Genomic DNA, 25,550 nt, shown 5'->3' on the forward strand with positions numbered 1-25,550 from the left:
ATGCCGCTGGGATCCATTTAGATTTTAGCAGCATCAGATTTTTTTTGAAAAAAATTAATAATAGTGGGCTGCTTCAGCCTACTGTTTTATGATTGGTGGGATTTTTCATGATTGCCTGCATCCATCTTGGGAACTATTTCATGAGAATGGGTGTAACACTCTCAAAGTTCAAAATGTGTCCATAGGCTGAAACTCCTGTTATATACTGTCAACGGCACTTTTGCAAAGAGATCATTTATGAATGCCGATGAGTCAAAAAAAAAAATACATATACATCTATATTACTATCAATAGAAGATAATATTTGTAGTTCAGAGTTCAAATGTGCGGTCCTGACTGCGCTTGGTTGTTTTCTTGCAGACATCTCATTACCCAATTGGTAACATCAACAGTGCTAGAAGGGAATGTTCTCTTTTTATATACTAATGACTTGTCTTGTCACTGTTAATGAGGGTGTTCTTGGTGGTTCCTTGATTAGGCTCTTGTATATTAAAAGAAAGCAAACCCCACTCTCTTATGACACTGATGATGTTACCTAGTTGGCTAATGAAACATCTGCAAGAAAACAACCAAGCTCAAAGAGCACCAGAGACCCCACTATATATTACTGCCAGGATATATAACAATATCAGAATCATCATATGTGTGCTCAAGATACTATCTGATTAACATGGAATATGAAGAATTTCTGCCTCCTGATTAAGGAATTTTGCAATAGAAAAAACCAGTGACACTTAGAATTTTCTTTTTGCAACTGCAAACATTTTAGAATTAACTTACTGTGTTGAATAAGAGGGCAAACGTAAATTGTGGCATATGAAATGATGAGAAGAGGGCAAATATAAATTGTGGAAAAATTAAACTTACTGATCTTGCATTTTCCCCCTATATGGATAGAATCTCAATTCTCACAAAAAATAATGTAGTATTAATAAAATTGTACAAAAATAAATATTATTCATTGTACTGTGCATTGAAACCGAACAAACAAATAATCCAAAAATACTTAATTAAAAACATATATCTGAATCAAATTATAGGTGGTTATAGTTAATAAAAATCTAAGAGGAAATAGACAATGCAAGTTGTGAAACTGCTAAGATTGTTATCTCAAAATGTGTATAGTGTGAAAGTATACTGTAAGCTTACAAGGCGTTATGCAAAACAAAGAGCCATTATCTCTATATAAAATAACATCCTAATAGATGTTTTTGTTTTGCTTGCAAAGAGGAAGCTATTATTTTTTTATATCTTCTCTTTAGAAAGAACTGTCAGTAGGTTAGTGCAATAATTAGAAAAAAACAAATAACTGGAACCGGTTTCCCTTGCACATGGTAGTCTCTAGCTTTATAATAAAGAAGCACTATTCAATAGGTTATCAGAAATATGAAAAAGTAGCAGATGAGATTGCTTTATAGTGAGTTGAATTATTGGTCCATTTGGTGCAATATTGTCTACACCGATTGACAGTGACTGTTCTGTGTTTCAGAGCTGATTTTTTTCAACTCTACCTGGATGTGCTAGTAACTATATTAGAGGCCCTCTGAATACGAGACATGTAATAAATATGTTCAACAACACTTAGATAATAAACATTAGGAGAAACTAGACATTGACAGATGTTGAGTATTTTGCATCTGCTCCAAATATGATGCCACTATTATTGCAGAATCTGTTGAATTTGCGGGAGCATTAGTTCGACAGATTATGGGAACAGTTTTACATATTGCAGCATAAGGAAACAGACAAGATGCTTGAGTATTAGGCTATCCAATAAATTTGTTTCCAGGGTTCTCGCTGAAGCGGCTCATTGGCTTAGGAATTCGAAGTACAGAATGAATGGTAATCCATTCCTGGCACAAGCGTGTCAGCTGGAGGTTTCCGTTTGGATAGTCCTTGTGTGATGGAGCTCCTCTGTAAGATTCTACTCTTTCACTCCTGCTGTTAAATATTTACATGTATATATTGCTGATGGTCATCTGGAGATTTGGAACACAGTACCTCTGCCTCTCCTTTCTACCTGAATCAGAAGGAGTGTGAAAACCTAGGTAAGGGCCAAGATAATGAATTTGAAATCAGGTAAGACTAATAAGAGATTCTCAGGTCTTGAAGAATATTGGGTATTCTGGATGTGGTAGTTCTTTTCTGAAGAAACAGGTGCATAGCCAGGCTTCTCCTCAATTTCTATCTGTCACTTGTTGGAAGAAATATCCTTTGGGTTCAATTCCAAATGGGGAAAAAGATACTGGATTCATGGAAGTTGCTTGGAAAGGTTTATTGATGAACAGGATGACATGGCTTGAGATCCTGGGCAGAAAAAAAAAGGCAGAGATGCTAAGAGTGCCTGGGTTTTATGCCCTCTGTTGGGTTTTGAATTTGAGCTTGTGTTCTGATTGATTGTCAGACTCCCATGGGGCCATGCAGGGGTAACTTTGTTGGTTGTCTTTTGAGTCCCAGGCTTGGTTGACTCTTGCTGGGTGATTATATAAAATCATCTATAAAATCATAATCATCTACTAATGATTCACAAAATCTTCAATAACAGAATGCTGTTATCTTGTGTTTGAGGGAATAATCAGGTTTAATTGCTTTACTGAAAACCCAAAGGAAAGACCAGATCTCTTTGGGGAAAGAACTTATCCTTTGTGGTTTTTCAATCAGGGTTTATAGTTGTGAGGTAACCCAGCCAATTGTAGTTTGTTCAATAAAACATGGTTTATCAAGATGTATGATCTGTCCTGGCTGTAGCAAAACATTATTGCTGAGATTTATACACTGCAAACTATAAGGATGTTAAATATTTGTAGATTATTTTTGTTTCATAGCTGAAATAATATTTAATTAACTGAACAAAGCTATTTAAGAAAGTAAGTCCACTTTACATTTAGACTAAGTATCAATTAAATAGATGGATTGTAGCCATCTGTTTAGGAACAATGCTAATAAAAAAGCAAGAGGCAGGGTTTAGGAATTATATTTGATTAACATTAAAAAAAAAAGGACAATGAAGAAATCTGCCTCTTTTTCTGACGGAGAATTTTCTTAACAGCTGCACTTAGCAATAATGCAGCTTGATGCACCTGTTCAATTTCAGTCATATAACTATTAAAGGCACAGTGTGTGTTTTTCAAAGAAAATGTAACTATTTCTAGATAAGCCAAATTGCCCAGCTTGCTATGTCTGGAGTGCCTTTTTCATAGCTTCTAAAAGCTCCCTTACCCTGCACGCTTGACTGATACACTCCATTGTTCTCCTTCTTAACTGCTAAAATTAACCAGCCTAGATTTTGACTGCTTTGTTATGCAAGTCAGTCTGTCTAACCCATATCCTGTAATGATGGCTGACAATTTTTGTCCAGTTTTAGACACGTAGCACCCGAATCTAGAGCCAGTTTGTTGTAATGATTTGGTATAATGGTTTGGTATAATGGTTAAGGCATCAGGATAGAAATTGGGAACGTCTCACATTTAACCCTGCTTTGGGCAAGAAGCTAGATGGGTAACCTTGGGCCAGTCACTATCACTTTGCCCTAGGAAAGAGACAATGCAAAACTACTTCTGAAATCTTGCTAAGAAAACTGCAGTTGTCCAGGCAGTCACTGGGAGTCAAAAACTGACTCAAAGCCGCCCACTTCATCCCCAAGCTAGGAAGAGATGGCGAGAGTTGAACATGCGGCTTTTTGCATGCAGAACATGTGGTCTAGATTTTCTGAATGTGTAAGCATTTCTTCTCTTTGAGGAATTGCATATAAAATCATAATGTAGCTGTATTTAACAGACTGTTTCCTCTGTGTAGGGCCTTAGAGCAGGTATGGGGAACCTTTGGTCCAAGAACCAAATCCAGCCTTGGAGGACTTGTCTAATGGAATGGGACAACCTGCCACAGCCAACTCGCTGCGGCCAACTTGTCATGGTCAACTCACTGCAGCCAACTTGCCATGGCCAACTCGCCATGGGACAACTTGCTGCAGGACAATTTAACAATTCTGTTTAATTATTTAAAATAAATAAAAAAAATATTTTAATTTTTGCAATTCACATTTAATTTTGTCCCTCCTTTTGCATCCTTTTTTGATGTTAGAATCATCAAAGATTCTATTTCTTTGCTATTGTTGTAACTCTTGTCCTGCAGCGAGTTGGCTGTGGCGAGTTGTCCTTCAGTGAAATGGCCATGGCAAGTTGGCTGTGGCAAGTTGGCAGTGCTGAGTTGGCTGTGGCAAGTTGGCCGTGGCAATTTGGCCATGGCAAAATGTCATAGACCCATGATGGCAAACCTATGGTATGCCTGCCACAGGTGGCACACAGAACCCTCTCTGCGGGCATGTGAGCTGTAGCCCCAGCTAAGCTCAACCACGCATGCGTGCCTCCTCCTGCTGGCCAGCTGGTTTTCGGTCTCTGCCATGCATGCGTGGGGGGTGGGGCACATGCGGGAGATGCAGCCGCATGCGTGGGGGTGAGGTTCATGTGCGGGGTTGTGCATGCATGTGTGGGAGGCAGGGCACATGGGGGTCGCACATGCATGTACGGGATCACACACACATGCATGGGTGTCACACGTGCATGCATGGGGGCAGGGCGCACACCGGGGTCATGCAAGCATGTGCAGGGGGCGGGGTGGACGGGAGGGTTGAATGTGCATTGCATTATGAGTGTGCGCGCTTTCGGTACTTGGCGACGAAAAGATTAGCCATCACTGTCATAGACCCTTGTCCATCTAAACCTCCAAGCTTCTTCCTGATAAAAAGAATCTCCAGTAGTTGACTAAACTTCTTCCAGCTGGGGCATTTTTATTTGCATCCTATTTGAGAAGAAGAGCTGATCAAACATACTTTTTCTATTTCTGCTGCAGCATTGCTGTCTTCCACATTTCAAAGAAAGCCACCAGGGCCATTTTTTCCAACCTGTCTCAATCCATCACACATGGACCTCCCAAGGGAATCTTCTAGTGGGTTGCCAACATTCATAAGAGGAAAGGATGTTATTTTTTTGGATAGTGTCTGCTCTATACTATTAGCTCCCACTTCATCAGCATTTCACAGACTTTTTTAAAAAGACCTATATAAAAAGCATTTAAATTGGTATTGTTACCTTCTGCTTATTTATTTTACTTATTGAGTTTATTTTGGGTTTTTTTAGGATACTGATATTTTATTTATAGACCTATTTTAATGTTTTATTAATATTATAACATTGTAATGTAACGTATTGGAAGATAGTATGAATTGTTGAGAGTCATTTCATTACAGCTGATATATGCACAAAAGATTTATACAGGCAGAGCAAATCCCCTCTTCGGTTGTTTTTTTTTTTTTTTTTACAATAGAGAAGACAGAGCAAGGTGCAAGTGACAAAATGCTGTTCTCTCTGCATCGTTGGAGATGTTGATTTTAAACTGGGCATTTTATAATTTCACACTTGTTCATCTCTTTCACGGAAAATCTTTGGGGCAAAAACTAAATAAAAATAGATGTGGTTTATCTATTATGTATTTTTCATCATTTTTATATTGTACTATCAGAATATAACATTTCTAGATGATTGAACATCATGTAACATAAAAATATCCTTTTGGCAGTTTTTCAATTATATGATGTGATTTTTTTTAAGAAGCAAAGAGAGCCACTTTGGTGTGGTGGTGAAGATGTTGACCCAGAAACCAGGAAACTCTGAAGTTCTAGGTCAGTGATGGCGAAACTTTTCGGCACCAAGTGCCCAAACCGGTATGTGTATGTGTGCATGCATGTGCATGTGTGCACCAGCGCCCCGGAAACTCTGAGACTAGCTAGCCGGTGCACATGCACGAGCCGGCCACCTGGTCTTTGGGTTTCCGGTGCGCCAGCTGGTCTTCGCATGTGCCGGAGTACCAGAGTGTACAGAGTGACCAGGTTGCAAGCACGTGCATGCACACTGGCCAGCTGTTCTTTGGGTTTCCGGGCTCCGGCATGCACGAAGATTAGCTGGTCGGCGCGCATGCACACACCGGAAACCAGAAGAGCAGCTGGTGATGACGCGCGTGCCCACAGAGAGGGCTCTGCGTGCCACCCGTGGCACACGTGCCATAGGTTCGCCATCACAGTTCTAGGTTGATCATCATGCTTGGAATGAGAAACAGGCAAATAATAATAATTAAAAGAATAAAATGAATAAAAGAGCAGGCACGGTACAGTACTGCAGCCATACATTTCCTGATATTTTTCACATCCCTCCTGGCTCTGCAGAAGGACATGGGCTGATGCAATGGTGGGTTTCAAATTTTTTTACTACCGGTTCTGTGGGTGTGGCTTGGTGGGTGTGGCAGGGGAAGGATGCTGTAAAATCTCCATTCCCTCCCCAATCCAGGGGAAGGTTACTGCAAAATCCCCATTTCCTCCCGATCAGCTGGGACTTGGGAGGCAGAGAATAGATGGGGGCGGGGTGAATCAGAGGTGATATTTACTGGTTCTCAGAACTACTCAAAATTTCCGCTACATGTTCTCCAGAATGTAGATTCTCCAGCCCCTCTTGGGGAATAGAATAGAATAGAATAGAATAGAATAATTTTATTTCTATACCACCCTTCTCCCGAAGGACTCAGGGCGGCGTACAGCCTATTAAAAACACAAGACAACATCAGTTAAAATAATTTAAAATTATTAAATGAATTCGGCTCAATTTAAAACCCCAGGAATTTAAAACCCAATTTAAAATTGTTATGTTGATAGCCCAGCCTGGCGGAACAACAGGGTCTTGAGTGCACAACGAAATACCCGGAGGTCGGAGATCTTATGCATTTCCAGGGGCAGTTCATTCCACAGGGCTATGGCTCCCACAGAAAAGGCCCTCCCCCTGGGTGTCACCAGCCGACACAACTTGGCCGATGGCACCCTGAGGAGACCCTCTCTGTGGGAGCGAACTGGCCGGTGGGAGGCTATTGGTGGCAGAAGTCGGTCTCGAAGGTACCCGGGTCCCATGCCATGGAGCGCTTTAAAGGTGGTGACCAACACCTTGAATCGCACCCAGAAGACCACTGGGAGCCAGTGCAGCTTGCGCAGGAGGAGTGTCAACCTCCAACTCGCGCAGGAGGGGCAGGAGGGAACCTCAACCTCCCAGCTCCAAGGAACAGCTGTAAAGTTAGGAAGGGTGACACCATTGGTTGTGTGAAAATGTCATTTTCAGACTTCATTTGAAAACATCATAGATTTCTTCCCTTTAATTTTTCAGCTAGCCTGAGACAGATTCCAATTGTTGGAAATGCAGTTAAAATTACTTCCAGTGTTTCGTGCTTATTTTGTTTGTCATGTATTGTCAAACATTTTATAAAATCTGAATATTTCTTTATACTTTGATTTAGACAATGTAATTGTTCCTTTTATTTCCATACTGGTAAAAAGCCAAAAAAGTCAGAATAGGACCTTTGAGTTCTATGCTATTTGATCCATGTTCTTAATGAATTATAAAATAAAGTTAAACATTTGAGGCACAGTCCAAATGTCCAGTCAAAAGTAGATGCAAAATCCCACAAGGCCCAGTAGTGTTCTGATCCTCATTCCTTCACAGCAAGCTTTCCATTTATCACTAGTAGCCATATCCCATTATGGTGCTTTTGTTAAAAAGAAAGATGAATGCAGGAAGTTCTCGACTTACAACAACCATTCATTTAGTGACTGTTCGAAGTTACAAAGGCACTGAAAAAAGTGATTTGTGATTGTCTTTCATGCTTACGACCTTTGTAGCATCCTCAATGGTCATATGATCAAAATTTGCATGCTTGGCAACTGACTCATATTTATGACAGTTGCAGTTTCCCAGGCTCTGTCATGTGATTGACCTCCTGACAAGCAAAGTCAATGGGGAAGACAGATTCACTTAATAGCCCGGTTTACTAACAACTGCAGTGATTCACTTAACAAGTATGGCAAGAAAGATCATAAAATGGGACAAAACTCCCCTAACAACTGTCTTGCTTAGCAACAGAAATGTTGGGCTCAATTATGATTATAAGGACTACCTGTATATGTTTCCTCTCTGTTTCTCTCTGTGTTGCAGATGGTATCCTTACTGTTTTCTTTTAATCCAGAAATGAATACTTGCAATATATGTTTTTCTTTGCAAATAATAATCATGCTTGGACAGATTACAAACAATGCCTCCAGTTTCCCAGGAGATATAGTTTTAACTATTCCTTACTCACCTGACAAAATAACAAGTTAGAATTCCCAGATGTTCTATGTTTGAAGGGAGTCCCAGTAGTGGGATTCAAATTTTTTTACTACTGGTTCTGTGGGCGTGGCTTGGTAGGCATGGCATGGTTTGGTGGGTGTGGCTTGGTGGGCATGGCAGGGAAGGATACTGTAAAATCTCTATTCCCACCCCACTCCAGGGGAAGGTTACTGCAAAATCCCCATTTCTTCCCGATCAGCTGGGACTCGGGAGGCAGAGATAGATGGAGGAGGGGCCAGTCAGAGGTGGTATTTACTGGTTCCCCGAACTACTCAAAATTTCTGCTACTGGTTCTCCAGAACTGGTCAGAACCTGCTGAATACCACCTCTGGAGTGATCTTTCTTTCTTGAGCAACACAGTTCCTTGGGGCACAATGCCCATCTCTTTTCATAGGGTTTCACAAAGCCAACATCACAGTTCCTTGCCTCTTATTTTTCAGATTCTGTCTTTTCTCCCAGAGGATGTCAAATTATATTACAAGTCCATTATGGCATATGAAGACCACACTGCAGCTAATCCAAAGTACAAAATGATATTTGTAATGTTCGGGTAACAGAAGACATATTATTTTAATGATCTGAATGTTTCAATTTCCATTTCCCATTTGTGGTAACTAAAATGTTCGGTCTTTCAGATAGCGAATGTAACAGCCAGTAAGTTTATTCTGGAACAGAATTAAAAGGAGTTTATTCTGTGTGTTCTGCCTTAGGAAAAGCAGCCCTAGTTGCCATTTAGAATCTCTTATTTAAAACAATAACCTTTAACAGGATATTACCAGCAGGGAATGTTCCATGGTGAGGCCAAATATATATCTGCTGGTGAGGGTTAAACGAAGGAGCACATTGTTCAAAAACATTAAATTTTTCCCCCTCGCTAATTATAAAGGTTTAGTAAATGGGGGTGACATCACCAGTCGTCCATTGGATGGTCCCCTTGGGGGTACACAAATGAAAGCCCTATGGCACTTAAGGAACAAGACATGGCTGATCATGTCTGAGTGCTAAATAATGTATGCCTCGGGCTACAGTAAGCCACTAAGCCAAATTGGAAATATATCAGCAGTTGGGGATTTCAGTCATTACTGCTCCCCACCACCACCAGTCCATAAAAAAGGAGTTGAAAGCTAGCAAGTGTAATGTAAAACACACACACACAGCCTGAAAGCTAAAGAGATGAATTTGAAGGTTAATGTCTCAATGGTATACTTGTGCAAATGTTTAACACCGCCCTGAGTCCTTCGGGAGAAGGGCAGTATACAAATTTAATAAACCTAAACCTAAACCTAAACCTAACAAATGTATGTTAAAAAGAGGAGCCCTACTTTAAGAAAACTGACATTGCCTCTTTGCAGGGTTCTTGTTTTTAGTTTAGCTTGCTTTCTTCCTCTACTGCAGGGGTGTCAAACTCGTGACGACATGTCATCACGTGACATATTGCAACTTCCCCCCCTTCGCTAAACCAGGAGTGGGTGTGGCCAGCATGTGATGCATCTGGCCCGCAGGCCGCGAATTGGACCCCCCCTGCTCTACTGCAAGGATGAGAAATATGGATATACAAAGCTTTTGTCTTCTAGCAGGATCTATCCTACAAGAGTGCTAATTCTCCAGTGTGATTGTTTTATAAGATAATTTATTTCAAAGTGCAATTACATTTATAAAGTGCATCGTTAAATGTCTATGGAGATTCTCAGTCATCCAGGTCACGGTTGTCCCAATGGTGCTTTTTTTCAAGAGGCAACTGGACTTTCTGGTTTTTCTTTGAAGACGTTTCGCTTCTCATCCAAGAAGCTTCTTCAGCTCTGACTGGATGGAGGGGAATGGAAGGACCATTGGTTTGAAAGAGGGATCAAAGAGGCCAATATGTCAGAATTGAACAGCCCTCTCAACAGAGGGGGAGGGATATGACACTATCTATCTCCTGTCTACAACACAGTTCTTTCAACAGTTCCAAGAAGGCTCTGCACCCATTTGCACCACTCAGGTGACCTTGATGACACAGATAAACCTCCAGGTGATCTTGTCGACTCACTAAAATATTGCAAATGACCAGTGTCTGCAAGGAGTATAAATCCTTCCATTCCCCACCATCCAGTCAGAGCTGAAGAAACTTCTTGGATGAGAAGTGAAACATCTTCAAAGAAAAACCAGAAAGTCCAGTTGCCTCTTGAAAAAGCACCATTGGGACAATTACATTTATACTTTGGATCAGGGGTGAAATGCTCTTGGTTTGGACCGGCTCGGGTTAGTAGGTAGCAATGGCGGCGGGCAGTTTGGAGAACTGGTAGCAAAAATCCCTTCCACCCCAGCCTCCAGCTTGCTTACCTTAGCTGCTGGTTGCAACGCCTGCTTTGCTTCGCTTGCTGTAATCCCTGCAATCCATTGCATCAGCAAGCAACTGAATCTCCCTGCCTGCAATTAAGCTCATCAGTGAGCAGCTCTATCTGCCTGCCTGCCTGCCTGCCTGCCTTGTCCTGGTAAGTTTTTTTCCCCTTTGGGAGCTTTAAAGAAAATAGTTAATTGGGGTTTTTTTTAGTTGTTCTTTTTTTAGACCTAGCCATTTAAAGTTTAGGAAATTTTAAATTTAGCTGCTTTTATATAAAAATAAAATAAAATAATATTTGTGCAGGTTTCTGAGATTTTGTGTGTAACTACACAAACATACAAAATCTCACAAAGCTGTATGTGGAATTTTGTGTGTGTAAAGTGTGAAAGTTGTTTTTTTGGACTTTTTGTGGTTGTGTGAGGTTCCTGCTTGTTGCAGGGGCCATTTTGGGTCTAGCACAGCTGCTTTTACATTGTGTGAGCCTGTTGTGTTATGTTGTGTGTGTAAAGTGTGAAAGTTGGTTTTTTTGGACTTTTTGTGGCTGTGTGAGGTTCCTGCTTGTTGCAGGGGGCATTTTGGGTCTAACACAGCTGCTTTTACATTGTGGGTGAGCCAGTTGTGTTGTATTGTGTTTTGTAGGTTAAAAAAGGGCAAAGAAGTGACATCAACCTGGCCACGCCCACCTGACCAACAAGCCATGCCCACCCAGTCACCTTACCAAGCCACGCCCACTAATTAAGCCACGCCCACAGAACCGGTAGCGAAAATTTTTAGATTTCACCCCTGCTTTGGACATAATCTGACTATGAAAATAAACTGTTAGGAATCCTTAGGTCAAACTATTGGATTCCAAATAGTCATGTTGATTTTTGAAGGAAGAAAGGAAGGAGGGAACATTTCTATTTTTAAAAACCATCTTGCAATTTTAGCAACTTCCTTAGTGAACTATGTATAGAAAAATTATCTCCTTTTTGAATTTGGACTTGATTAAGCCAGACCTTCCAATAATGCTGGCTTTCAGCTGCGCTTACCATACCATGTCCCATTTTTTCTGCTATTGAATTTCCAGTCTGGAGGGGATTGTTTAATTGTAACATATTCATTGTAACTTTCTAGTACTGGAGAACACACATGGTGTACAAATTTTATAAATAATTACCATAAGGCAAGTGAATTAGCATTCATACGCCAATTCTCTCTCAGGGAAAGGTTCAGCCTATAGGGCAACTAAAACAAATTCATGACTAAAATCAGTCTAAATCCTGACTGAAATAGATTTAGAATGAATTCAATCAAAGGGCATTTAGATCTTTTCAGTCACCATTTATTTAAGTACCTAGCACAAGAAAGGTTATTGCTCAATAGCCTAAAGTTATTCAAGTCTTCTGGGTCCATTTTTTTTCCAAAGTAGTGTTTCTTTCCTTTCTTTTACAGAGGTGGAGTAACATTTTAACTCAAAACAGGTCCTATATTTGTGCAGAGAGTAGATTTTTTACTCCTAAGGTTCAATCTAATCATAATGAAGATCTCTAACTTTCAAATTATTTCATGCCAAGTATGGAAACCAAGTTCAAAGTATGTGTATGTCCAGCCATATATTGGGCTACTTAGAGTTTGGCTATCCCATAGTTATCCCATTGACCATGAAAGCTTCAGTAAGGCTAAGTCGTCCTGACAAAGAGATTAAAAACCTCCAGAAACACCACACTGGAAGTCATCAACATTAAATCTTAGATCACCTTCATTTGTAGGGAAGTTGGCTTTGGTTGCGTAACTAACAAATTCCTCCACTTCAGTTCCTAATACAACATACAAATATATAGTATCTGCTACCGAAACAAAGCTGGTCTCTATGTGGCCTTAATTTCCCCTATATAGAAAATGCTGATGACTTAGAAGGTCATTATTTCAGTCTCTTGGCAAATAATGGATGACTTTCATTTTTCATCAAGAGTCAGTTACTGATGGTATATATGGTGTTAACTGATTTTCTAATGTTCTGTAACAGAGGTTTTCAACCTTTTCTTCACCATGGATCCCCTTTAAATACCTTTGGTGGCCATAGACCCCCCTCAAGACTTAACTCAAGACTTAAATCATTACATTTCTTTAAGCCTTCGCGGACCTCCTGTGACAACATCTTAGCCTCCCCAGATTAAGAACCACTGTTCTAGAACGTTCTTCCTTTGGTTACTAAAGGCTCAACAAAACTGAGGATCTTTTTCACTGTTTATATAATTCTCTATCTCCAGGCGATAAGGGAATACTATTTTGCTCTTTATCTGGCCTTTGGATGATTATTTTGTTTTTTAAAATAAAGATCTCAGATTAGTCTAAAGAAAAAAATATCCAGTGTTTTAATGGTGCTAAAAGTTGCAAATATACTTAAGAAAAAGTTTCATTTTAGATGTCTGGATTCTAACAGCATACAAAATGAGAAAATAATAAAAATTGTATTGAACAGAGTTGGATGTCAGATGGAAGAACAGGATGATGGGCCAATATCTTAACTACTGCCAGGATTTTCCTTCCAGATAGCCTGAAGCAAAGCCCATTTCCCCAGATGCTGTTCATTCATCACTTCAGTTTTCCTGATAAAGTAGAAGGCGAGAATATAGCACTTACCAAGATGCCAGCTTTCCACCAAATATATCAATTGCCAATTCCTGCCTTATTAAAATTCTTCTTCCACGCAGATAGATAGGTAATCAACCTCAGGATATTTAGATCTAGTATGGGTCAGGGGACTCAATATTAGGTTTGGAATTTGACTTCTAAAAATAAAAAATATTATTTGTCAGTCTCTGATGCACAGTATTGTCACATCAAGTGGCACTGTGGCCGATTTTGGAAAAACTAAGCAAGGCCCAACCTGGTTGGCAGTTGAATAAGGTCCTAACAGAATTTCCAGGGTTATAGGCTAGATTGGAAGATAAAAATCCTGATATGTTTTGCCTATAATGATTTCTACAAGGAAAACAATATTTAAAAAACTAATGTTAGTGATTAATGCATATTGTATGCAGATTTATCTTAGAACAAGTTTCATTAAGCTCACAGGGATAATTCTGAGACAACATCAATAGTACTGATAGGCGTAGTCTATTTTTTACCTAACATTTTAAGAGGCCCAAAGGGAAATTGGTTTCCAGTAATGTAGGTTCCTTTACTCTGTAGCTATCTGTTATGTCTGTGCAGATCAGAACAACATAATAACAGACTTAGAAAGGGCCTTGGAGATCTTCTAGTTCAACACACAGCTCAGATAGGAGACCCTATAACTTTCCTGACAAATGGCTGAGCAATTTCTTCTTAAAACCACCAGTGATAGAGCACCCATAACTTCTGAAGGCAAGTCTTGAAAATCTTTCATGGAGAACTGTGCTTTCACAGAGAAGAGTCTCAGCAAAGCAGCATCTTGCTTTTAACCACTCAAACAGAGCAACTGCCTGTGGGAAGAAATATCTTTCTGTTTCAGTTCCAAGCTGGGAGAAAGGCACTGAAGACAAAATGGAGGCTGGAAGCTGATTGGAAAGATGGTTTATTGATAAAGCAGAACCACATGGGTTTGTGGTTCTGGGCAGCTGACAAAATGGAGTTGAGAGTGGGTGGCTTTTAAACCTTCTCTTGGGCTTTGCACTTGAGCTTCCTGTTCCTGTGCAAGAACATGTATTCTATGGGCTGTTGTCAGACTCCCATGGGCCATGTAGGGGTCATAGCTGGCTCTATAGGCAAAGTACAAATCCTAGGTGTTTGTCTGAGCTAACATTGGTTGAAGCTTGGACTGCTCTGAGAGTGATGCAATGTCTGAAATACCCTTAGGAGATTGTGCAACGTAGTGAGCTCTGTGTCTTCTGCTAAATGGTAGTGGGTTAATCCTATTATTTCCTGAAGGATAATCCCATCAACCTGGAGCAGAAGATCTTTTGTTTTCTAGATAGGCTGACCCACTCTTTCTTAATGGGCACAAAATATCTGCTGGAGTTATTAAGAAAGACTTGGGGCTGCTTTCTGTCTCCAAGAGCCTGTTTCTCCATTTCTCCTTTAGGGAAATAGAATATACTGCCTTTTTAATATTTCCTAAAATATTTCATTCTTCTAGGAGAGGGATGGATGCTAACTTTCTACATGCCCCATTTAACAAATTGTCTCTTTTCTTTGTAGGGTTTATGACCAGGAAGCAAACTATTCATCCTTTGGGGTATCCTACCATGTTGAAAACCTTTGATAACCCTTGATGAGCCTAAGTTAGTACTTCTCAAACCTGGGTAAATTATCTCAAATTGGGGAAAAGTGATCTTTCTTTGGATAATAACACACAAAGCCAATACCACAATCACAACATTTAAATAAGGAATTTCTGATAAGCAGTTTTGGGTAACAAAGGAAAAGGTTTAGGAAGCACTGGTAAATGCTTTGGAAGGCAGCCCTGTCACAATCCTCACAGCCAATATTCAGTGACCCTTTGCAAAGAACAAAACGTGTGTGTGTTTTGTATGCAGCAACACAAGTGGGATAAAGAAAAGTAATTTAATTCAAGGATATAATCCAATTTGGTGCTGTCAGGTGAGGAAATGATTCAGTTATTTATATATTCTGGGCTACTAGCAACTCTATAACTGATTTTACATAAATTCCTTTTTTTTGTGAATAACAAAGCCCTTTCAATGTGTGTAGGGCCTGGATTTGTGCTGCCTGGGATTTTTATTTAGGAAGTTGCTTCCTTAAGGAAGTTTGTACTCAATGGGAAACAAAGCCTTATTCAAAAGATTAAATGCTACGGATATTCTTTTTGTTTCTCCACTTCAGTCAAAAGGCTTTTCCTCTGACAAACTACAATTCAATTAATATGCTAGTAAAACAGGAACTTTGAGGAAGTGCTTTGCCTATGATAAGAAGCGGAGTATTTCTTTTTCCACAAGAACTTCACACAAAGGGCCATCCTTTTTTAAATTAAGTGCCTGAGAAGAACTGGGGTTTTAAAATTAGGTTTTGAAGGGTTACTCTGCTGTCTGCTCAGCAGTAAGTCATGTCTACTGATGAGTTGTCTTAAGGAGAGGCGATTTCATCAATACTTTCTGTAGGGTGAATCCAGCTTGTTTTTTCCCCCCTTCTTCTTACAAAATGGAAAGAGAAGGAATTGCTAACCTGAGGAAGGAGAAACAAAAGTAATCCTATTCATCATTGCAGTAGAGCTCCAGGCCAGAGGTGGATGGCCCATGAATTAACAACCAGTTAGCCCAACACTGAAAATGTGAGTGTGTGTGCTTTGTTCTCGAACAGTGCTTGCATGGATGCGGGCGGCTTAAAAAATGCAGCTAAATAGGACGGCATAGTGCCGGGGTGGCTGGGCAGGCCCACCCGCAGGTTGCAACTACAGCTCTGCCAGAATCAGTCTGAACCGGCAGCAGCCCACCACTGCTCCAGGCCTATGGAAAGTTATCTTTCCCAAGTCTTTAGAGAAAGGTATAGCAAGCTGAGATTTGAAAGAGGTGACATTCCAGGGGTGAAATGCTCCCAGTTCGGACCGGATCACCCAATCCGGTAGCGATGACGGCGGGTGGGTTGGAGAACTGGTAGCCAAAATCCCTGCCCATCCCCCATACCCAGCTGAGTCGCACGATCATCAGAGACTTTTCTTTTACTTTTAAAAGCATTTTTTCTACAACCTCTTCAGCCTTTACTGCATTCTAACCACCATGGCTCTTTTGATGATATTTTTAATTTGTTTTGCTTCTTTTCCTATTCCCCGCTCTGTATCTTTCAGTTGTTAATACTCTCTGCATTTGTCAAACTACTGTAGTTTCTCCAAAGCCATTTTATTATTTTTTTCTTCAACAAATAACCGATGATTCCAGAGAACTGGAATCTTAGCTCCATTTCCAAAACAACTGTTTCCATTTTAATGTGGCATGTACCATTTTTATTGCCCCCTTCTTTTTCATCCATTCCAGTAGTTTATACTGTATATTAACCAATTAGTTGAGCAGGGCCCAAGCCTTCCAAATTGTAGGTCAGCTCTGCCTAATTAAAAAATAATAATAATGCCCAAGATGTATTATTTACTTAATTATGCTTCTGTGCTGCTTGAATCTCACAGGCCCTGAATGGCTTAATAAGATTTAAACTCAAACAAAACAATAAGCCCATTGTAGCCATCAACCTGATGCACCTTGGATAGAGCACAAATTCTTCTCCATAAATGCTCTCCTGAAGAGTCGTGTTTACACTACCACTAAAAAACAACATTAATCCAAATATTTAGGTGTAGGCCTTCATTGAGAAATTCTTACAGGTGCCATTCTCTCAGTAGGGGGGTTCTCAGTAAGCTTTCTCTTTCTTCTTGTACTGGGCAGACAGATTCAGCCCAGGAAAGCCACTGTTGGATCTGTCCAAGCCTCAGCCATATAGGTAGTCCTTGACTTAAAAACCAGTGGTGGGAATCAGCCAGTTCACACCTATTCGGGAGAACCGGTTGTTAAAAGAAATCTTATTTTCATTTTCTTCCACTTTACAGGGTTAATCCTGTAACAAAGGCAGGAAGGAAACATTCTGGTGTTGTTTCTAGTCTAATCTTTATTGCCCTGCTTACAGAAACTGCCTCTCTGGTTAACCCTTATTACATTGTAACAGCTAAGGCGAAGCGTCCATCGACATAGTGATGTTGAGTTGGCCATGCCCACACGGTCACATGACCACTGAGCCATGCATACCCAGCTGGTCATTCGGACAGAGAACCGATTGTTAAATTATGTGAATCCCACCACTGCTTACAACCATTCATTTAGTGACCATTTGAAGTTTTAATGGTACTGAAAAAAAGTGACCTATGACTGTTTTTCATATTTATGACCATTGCAGCATCCCCATGGTCACATGATCAAAATTTGGATCCTCATATTTATGATAATTGAAGTTTCCCAGGGTTATGTGATCACCTCTTGCGACCTTCTGACGTAAAGTGAATGGGAAAGCCAGATTCAGTTAATAACTGTATTACTAATTTAACAATTGCAGTGATTCACTTAACGACTGTGGCAGAGAAGGCCATAAAATGGAGTAAAACTCACTTAAGAATGGTCTCACTTGACAAGAGAAATTTTGGGCACAATTGCGGTCATAAGTCGACTATCTGCATGAATAAATCCTTCTGTTTTTTAGTCCATGCTCTTTGGTAACTACTGTCCTACTATTTCTTATTTGGGAGACACTAAAAAGGGAAGGCTGAAATTTGTGTCCTGCCATATCTGGGAATCGGTCTCTTATGGTCAATGATTACATTATATTGATGGAGAACACAGTTGGTTTCTTGAGTTGGCCCTATCCCCCAGCTATCAGCTTTATTTATTGTGGGAATCCAGAATTCATTCAATCTAATAAGGATATTCACATTACAGGTAGTCCTTGACTTACAACGTTTTGTTTATTTACTGTTTAAAGTTGCAATGGCACTGAAAAAAGTGACTTATGTTCATTTTTCACACTTATGACCATTGCAGCATCCCCATGGCCATGTGATTTACATTCAGATGCTTGACAATTGGTTCATATTTATGACAGTTGCAGTGTCCTGAGGTCATGTGATCCCCTTTTGCAATCTTCTGACAAGCAAAGTCAATGGGGAAGCCAGATTCACTTAACAACCGTGTTACTAACTTAACAACTGCAGTGATTCACTTAACAAATGTGGCAAGAAAAGTCGTAAAATGGGGCAAAATTCACTTAACAAATTTCTCACTTAGCAACATAAATTTTGGATTCAATTGTGGTCGTAAGTAATTGTAGGTGCAAATTATTTGGGTATATACGTATCAGGCTCTTGATTTGTTCAGACCAGCATTATTTACTCTAGCAGAATAATTTAAAAAACTCTATCTGGGAATTGCAAAAGGTCTTTTGCATCCAAAGCATGCAATCTGCTGAAGAAGTATAAACAGGAATCATAATGAAGCAAATGAGTCAAGAAGCATTGTTTAAGACACATTTTTTTCTCTCTTGTCTTATCATGGAAGTATTGCAAGAAGAATAAAAACTCTATTGATACTGAAGGAAACTTAAGTGCTCTTTCTTTCTATACATAGCAATGAATCAGACTTCAGGATGACTGACAAACGTACACGCACACATCTCATTTGTAGCAAGTGGGCTGAGTGATCCCTGAAGGAAATAAATGGTAGCATGAGAACAACAGCTGAAGCAAAATCCCATAAGCCAGGAAAAACAGCTACACAATTGCACTAACAGGTGGCTGGTTTCAAAACAAATTTCAAGGTCTGACAGTGCTGAGCACCTGCTGTAGGCTGTTTTCCTTTTAACATGCTGAATTTGGCAAGATCCAGAGATAGAAAAATTAAGTTTTTCCTATTGATCAGTGAGCTTACTGCTCAATATACTTATGAGGGCACAATTTCCTTAATTCCACAATTGTTGGAAGGCGCTGTCAGTATACCGCATCAAGTTCAATCATAGAATAAGCCATTCCTTTGAAAATTACAAACAAACTCTCTAGTGGCAATAGTTATCAGGGCAGACAAAATGCAAAGAGTGCAGGTAGTCTTTGAATTACAATGATTCATTTAGTGACTGTTCAAAGTTACAATGGCATTGACAAAAGTGACTTATGACTGTTTTTCACGCTTATGACCATTGCAGAATCCCCATGGTCACGTGATCAAAATTCAGGTGCTTGGCAACTGACTCATATTTATGACGGTTGCATTGTTCCGGGGTCATGTGATCACTTTTTGCGACCTTCTGGCACGCACAGTCAATGGGGAAGTCAGGTTCACTTGACAACCATGTTATTAAGTTAACAACTGCAGTGATTCACTTAACAACTGTGGCAAGAAATTTAATAAAAATGGGCAAACCTCACTTAGCAACTGTCTCGCTTAGTGACATAAATTTTGAGCTCAGTTGTGGTCGTAAATTGAGTACTATTGGTACTTATTTTTCAGCTGAACATTTTCAAACCAAATATCAAATCATTTTTCTTAATTTATGCAAATAATGTTTCAGAATTTATGCTAAAGCTTTTAAAGGCAAACCAGAGCTTCCAAAAAGCAAAAATATAAACTTACCAGGAAATGATGGAGACCCCATAAAATGGCGGACGTGCTTTTAGGCACAGAACCAGTGGTGGATTTCAAAAAATTTTACTACCAGTTCTGTGGGTGTGGCTTGGTGAGTGTGACATGGCTTGGTGGGCGTGGCTCGGTGGGCGTGGCAAGGGAAGGATACTGTAAAATCTCCATTCCCTTCCCAATCCAGGGGAAGGTTACTGCAAAATCCCCATTTCCTCCTGATCAGCTGGGACTTGGGAGGCAGAGAATAGATGGGGGAGGGGGCAGTCAGAATTTTTACTACCGGTTCTCCGAACTACTCAAAATTTTTGCTACCGGTTCTCCAGAACTGGTCAGAACCTGCTGAAACCCACCTCTGCACAAAACCACCAGATTTCAGAAAATGTATCTTTTTATACTTGATATGACTCATGTTCCCAGAACATCATGGCAAAGACCAAAAGCACAAAATTCTATCTTAAATATCTTTATGTATCTCAAATTTTCTCCAGGTTTATTGGATCTAACATGCCCATGTATTTTACTATTACTATTAATATTAATGTTTACTATTTTTAAAATTATTTTTCCAAATAAAAGAACTGGATGGATCCTTTTATTGCCAGTGTATATCAATTTCTCACAGTCATAGATCTGTGAACTTCCCATGCATTTATTCATTAAGCTTGCACTGTGCTGTTTCTGCAGTAAATTTAATATTTAAAAAGTGTAAGAAAATTCATCATATATTTTAACACAACTTCTAACGTGCATTGGAATTTTGTAGCAAATAATTCTTGGGACAAATATGATGGTATGTAGCATAATTGCATTTCTATCTATCAATTAATCCAGGAATATAACAAGAACAAAGGCTTCAGGCATCCTGAGAGTTCATATGGAAGGAGTATATTTTCAGAATGAAAATAAAACTGGGGTACTAAGATAAAAATATGCACAGTAAAAATTAGGTTAACTGTTCCTCTAGAACTAAACAGGTAAAATACATCACTAATCTGGCACATATTTACATTAGAACGTTTTCAGCATATTCTGTGGAGCTCATTCTCAAGTTTGCAGAGAATTCTTTCTTTAGGTCATGGCATAAAACAAAGTGTTAAAAATAGCCCCTGATTGCATAGACATTACAGAACTGCAGTCAGTTGCTACTAGCTGAAAAATAATAAATTACAAATGAAATTCTTATTAACTTTAGGCAGCTTTCTGGGAACCTTGTTAGGTGGAGAGTCGAATAAAAATGTTTTAAGTAAAGAAATAAATAGGTACAAAAATGACTGTTTGTAGAGGATGGTATTTAATATGGGCTGTAATTCTCTGTGATACTGAGACACGTGTGTGTGTGTGTGTGTGTGTGTGTGTGTGTGTATATTTATATATAGTTCTTGAAGGTTTTTGAGAAAAAAATTGAATGATATAATATGTACAGTATATTATATATAATATATGTTTTTGCCTATTGGACTTGAATTAGTGTCACAATCTTGCCCAAAATAATGATGAGAGTATAAGGAATGATACTATTAGGGCTTTATATTTAAAAATGTTTTATGGTAACATAGTTATTAGATACTAACACTTATAATTAATAACACTTATAAAACTATAATATAACTATATATAATTATAACACTTATAATTTATAACACTTATAAAAACACTTATAACACTAACACTTTCAATAATTCATTCCCTGATAGGGAATGGTAGGAATATTTTCATTCAACTGAGGAATGGAAACTTACACATCTCTGTTCAGTGATGGGTTCCTTTGCAATCCAAAAATAACTTAAATACCTTCAATTTAACGTGTAGTATGCTACAGAGGTTATTACAGAATCATCAACTCTCCTAGGTGCCTTTAATCCTAATTCACATGTTTGTAACGTCCTTCAGTTTGAGGGCAGCACAAAGCTTTGTAGAACAAGATGAGGACTGTGTTACAAAAACAGACAGGGTCAAGAAGCTCTCTGAGAGGGACTCAGGGAAATGGGTGCTTTAACCTATTCTGAAAGAATTGCTGAGGAAGGAAGGAAAGAAGAAAAGAGGGGGGGAAAGCAAGAGGTAGTAGCTAGCCACCTGTGGCCATTCTTTCCCACACTGTTTTTAAATGTTTTTCCTGCCACAAAGGATCATGATTTCTTCATATAATGGTGCCAGTACTTCCTCTCGCGTTGTTGAGTTCCTCATTTCCTAGCTATTAAAATTTGGAACCTGCTATGTAGCTTTTGGCAAGAGAAGAATTACTTGTCCTCTAATCACAGAGAAAAGAGATGTATTTGCACAGGATAAATAATCATTTGACGTTAGTACTTAAACAGTGTGATGAATCCTGAGGGAGATGCGAATGGGACCAAAATTTGAAAAACAAGTGAAATTCATTCTGGAGGCAAACACACAAGCACACACAGAGAGAGATACACACACACACTCACTGGAAAAGTGTCTGGTTTCAAATATCATCCTTCCTAGTGCTTATGGAAAAAATAGAGGACCATTTGAATATGAATTTTGAATTAACTTGGGTAGAGAATTGCTAAAACCATTTTTAGCTGTGTTCTGCATTAAGGATTCATACAGTAGTATTTCTTGTTGAATTAGCAGAGTAATATTTACAACAGCCAGATGAGATAATTTTATCAGTCCTATAATGTGGGTGGGTAGAGGATTTAGGCATAAGTGCAATGTTTGCCTGTGATTGTATAATAAATTCACAGCTTATACATTTGAATTAGATGTTTCTCAATTCATGTTTAACTTATACTTGATTAAGAATATACTTGTATTCAAAACATATATTCTGCAATCACAAGATGTTTTCCATAACTTATATGTAGATTATTCTTGGTATTCATTGGAAGATCTATCACAACAGAAACACCCTGCAAAATTCGAACTTCCCTACAGTAATTATTTTTCATTAATTTCCAAAAGGGAGAAAAGGAAAAACCCAACACCATAGATTAATGGAATCTATTTAAACTAAAAATGGTTTCCTTACTTCAGATTTCAATTCAGCATTTCATCTAGTGTCAGAGTCAATGACACTATATTGTCATCACATATTATTGGTATCTTGACTCATTCTATGTGTTGTAAATCATGCAAAGTCTCTTTTCTCTGTGGCCAAATAACATGTTATTGCTACACATTTAATGCTTAGAGTTCTAATTTTCCTTGATACATCATAGGTGGGAATGATTTAGGGCTTCCTCTTATGAAAATTGGGCAAATCTTTCTGTGTTCTAATGAAACAAACAATTTGAATTAAAATCACACTCCTCCTCTCTCCAAGCTGTTAAAAACTTCAGGAGTAAAGTTATTATATGAACCAACGGCATTTTGTTGCTGTTGTTAAGCTCCTGGCTGTACCTGAATGTGTTTGTGTGTAAGAGAAAGATCATTTTTGTTTAACAGTTTTGTGTCTATTTGGAAACTGCTTCTGGACTTCACAGTTGAAACAGAAAAAAAATGAAACTTTTATCTTAGATTTTGATGATTAGATTAATTTATTATTACAGAAATGCTAGTACTTTCTAATTTATACTTACTAATTGTGCAAAGTATAAACTTAAGACTGTAACTGGACTTTGTATTCTATTGCACTGCAAAAAGCCACTCTTCCCCTCCTTTTCCCTTGCAGCCTTGTCCCTTTCTTTTCTTCCCCTATCTCCCTATTTGTTTCTATTTGTAGTTTATAATGAATTTCAGTTTTAAAAAAGCCTGTGCTCCATGCCAAAAGAGCAAACCTACACCTATATTTTTTCTTAATTAAATTAGGATTAATTGAAGAAGAGACTGAGATGTAAGTTCAGGCTCTGCATTAGGTGAATTTATAATTTGATCTTCAGGCACTGCTACAGTAGTGTTGCCAATTACTGTATTTTTCAGACTATAAAACGCTCTGGACTGTAAGATGTACCTAGCTTTTGGGAAGGAAAACAAGAAAAAAAAATCTGCATCTGTCTCCCAGCAATTTGCTTCCTTGCAGCAAACAATTTGGTCAGCTTCAGCACAGCCTGATTTAGCACGAGCAGCTGACTGGTGGTTGGATCGGCCTCCTGGAATACCGCCTATCAGCTGTTCCAGGCTGCAGGGATTGCCATTGCCTGCCGCGGTGGCCCATCACTGCTGCCAACTATCGCTGCCTCCGCGTGCCCCATTTTTGGCCTCCGCGTGCCCCATTTTTGGCCTCCGCGCATCCCATTTTTGGCCCATTCCAGGTGGCAGGTATACCTGATAGGAGGTATTCTGGGAAGCAGATCCAACTGCCAATTAGCTACTGGTGCTAAATCAGGCTGTGCTGAAGCTGACCAGTCTGTTTGCTGTTTGCTGCAAGGAGGCAAATTGCTGGGAGGCAGCGGCTGGTGGGTGGGGGCCGGCAGCAACATTCGCTCTATAAGACGCACAGACATTTCCACCTACTTTTGTGAGGAGGAAGTGTGTCTTATACACTGAAAAATACGGTATGTTAAAATGAAGTCTCAAAATCAGTTATTTCAACAGAGACCAATAAAGTTGCTCTAATCTCTTCGAGTGTTGTTTGTTTTTCCCAGAACCAGTTCCTCGCTTCAATTGTTAATTTATACTTAAATAGCTATCAAAGTGAAGTAAATTTAGCGACTGTTTTTGTTGAGATGCATATCTCTTTTCCCTTTCCCTTTTTCTTCCCTTTCTATTGATAAAAAACATGTCTAAATGGGAAAGTAACTGATTTTGCAGGCTTCTTTTTTATGCACCTCCAACTTGCCATTTTTTCTCTCTTTCATAATGGTTTTGGAGAATTGTATGAACTCCTCATTGTGATTTATGATTCACAGTTCCTGACTTAGAAGGTTGTATGAACTCCAAAACTGGGGGGACAGGGGTGTTCAATAAAGTATGGTTAACAAAATTGTGCTTTAATGTGCTATGTGAAATAGATGATTGATTGATTACATTTGTAGGCTGCCCAACTTCAAATGGCTTCACAATTCCATAAAACCAGCGCCGATAAAATAATTGTCCGGGGGGAGGGGAAATCACGTCACATTTTCCTTCAGTGTATTTTTAGAAAGAAAATCTGGTTTTTGATCATACTGGAATGCCATGTTGTCTCTGCTTTCAATATCACTGCTTGAGTCTGAAACATGTGAAGGAATAACCGCCATGTTTAATAATTCAGCCATGTTCTGAAGAACAATAAAACAAACCAAGGCAAACACCCTGATATTCGTTTCTATATAATAGAATAGAAGAACTGATGTTAAAGCGTTTACAATAATAAGGTCCATTATCCTTCAGGCTAGAGATGAGCTTAAATCCACAGAATTTTCTGTATCAGAGTTTGGAACACCTGTATTTAGAAGCAGTTTTCCCTTAGAGGACTTTGCACTTGCTGGACATAATTTGTTCCATTAAGGGAAGGAAGTAGAAAAAAAATAGAAGTGGAAGTGGCAAGGTCACTTTTAATAATATATGAAGTACTTCTGAACAAGCTTTACAATTGCTTTGTTTCTTCCTCCCAGATCATTATAAGCAGCCACCGTCAAAGCTTTTGGGAAAACAACATAAGGAAGCTGCACATGCTCTTAAGAAAGAAGAATGGCCAAGAATGCAGCATTGTTCAACACCTGAATTGTGAGAAGACATCCACTGGAGAAAAGTAATCATTCCAGAATAACATTGGCCTGGAATTCTTGTGCTTTAAATATAACAAGAAAGGCCAGAGAGCTATGACCTGCCAAGGCATAAGGATCAATGGTTCTGATTGATGCCATTGTAATCATATTAGGAAAGAGTAATTATTTCTGTTGTGATGAATGACAGTGACCAGTGCAATGTCATCCAAAAGACCTCTTGAGCCTTAGAAAGGATCCAAGGCTTTGTGTTTTCTTAATTGTACCGTTTAACTTACTGTGCTTTTAAAAATGTGTTGATTAGGGGGAAAAAAATCTTTAAAGAGCTGCA

General features: G+C 39.1%; 1 long non-coding RNA gene across 2 annotated transcripts; it reads left to right on the forward strand.

Annotated features, from left to right (window-relative positions):
• The first annotated feature begins 1,883 nt into the window (after positions 1 to 1,883).
• LOC148116570 (uncharacterized) lies at positions 1,884 to 25,550 on the forward strand. Of its 2 annotated transcripts, none has more exons than XR_015731799.1 (5): positions 1,884 to 2,048; positions 5,610 to 5,719; positions 8,639 to 8,721; positions 14,686 to 14,789; positions 25,109 to 25,550. It is a non-coding gene; the product is annotated as an uncharacterized LOC148116570 (long non-coding RNA). The 2 variants fall into 2 exon arrangements; XR_015731798.1 differs by having other exon boundaries at positions 14,686 to 14,768.

Source organism: Pantherophis guttatus, chromosome 1, assembly GCF_059756535.1.
Source record: "Pantherophis guttatus breed Tessera chromosome 1, ASM5975653v1, whole genome shotgun sequence".
In the NCBI taxonomy this organism is placed as follows: Eukaryota; Metazoa; Chordata; class Lepidosauria; order Squamata; family Colubridae; genus Pantherophis; species Pantherophis guttatus.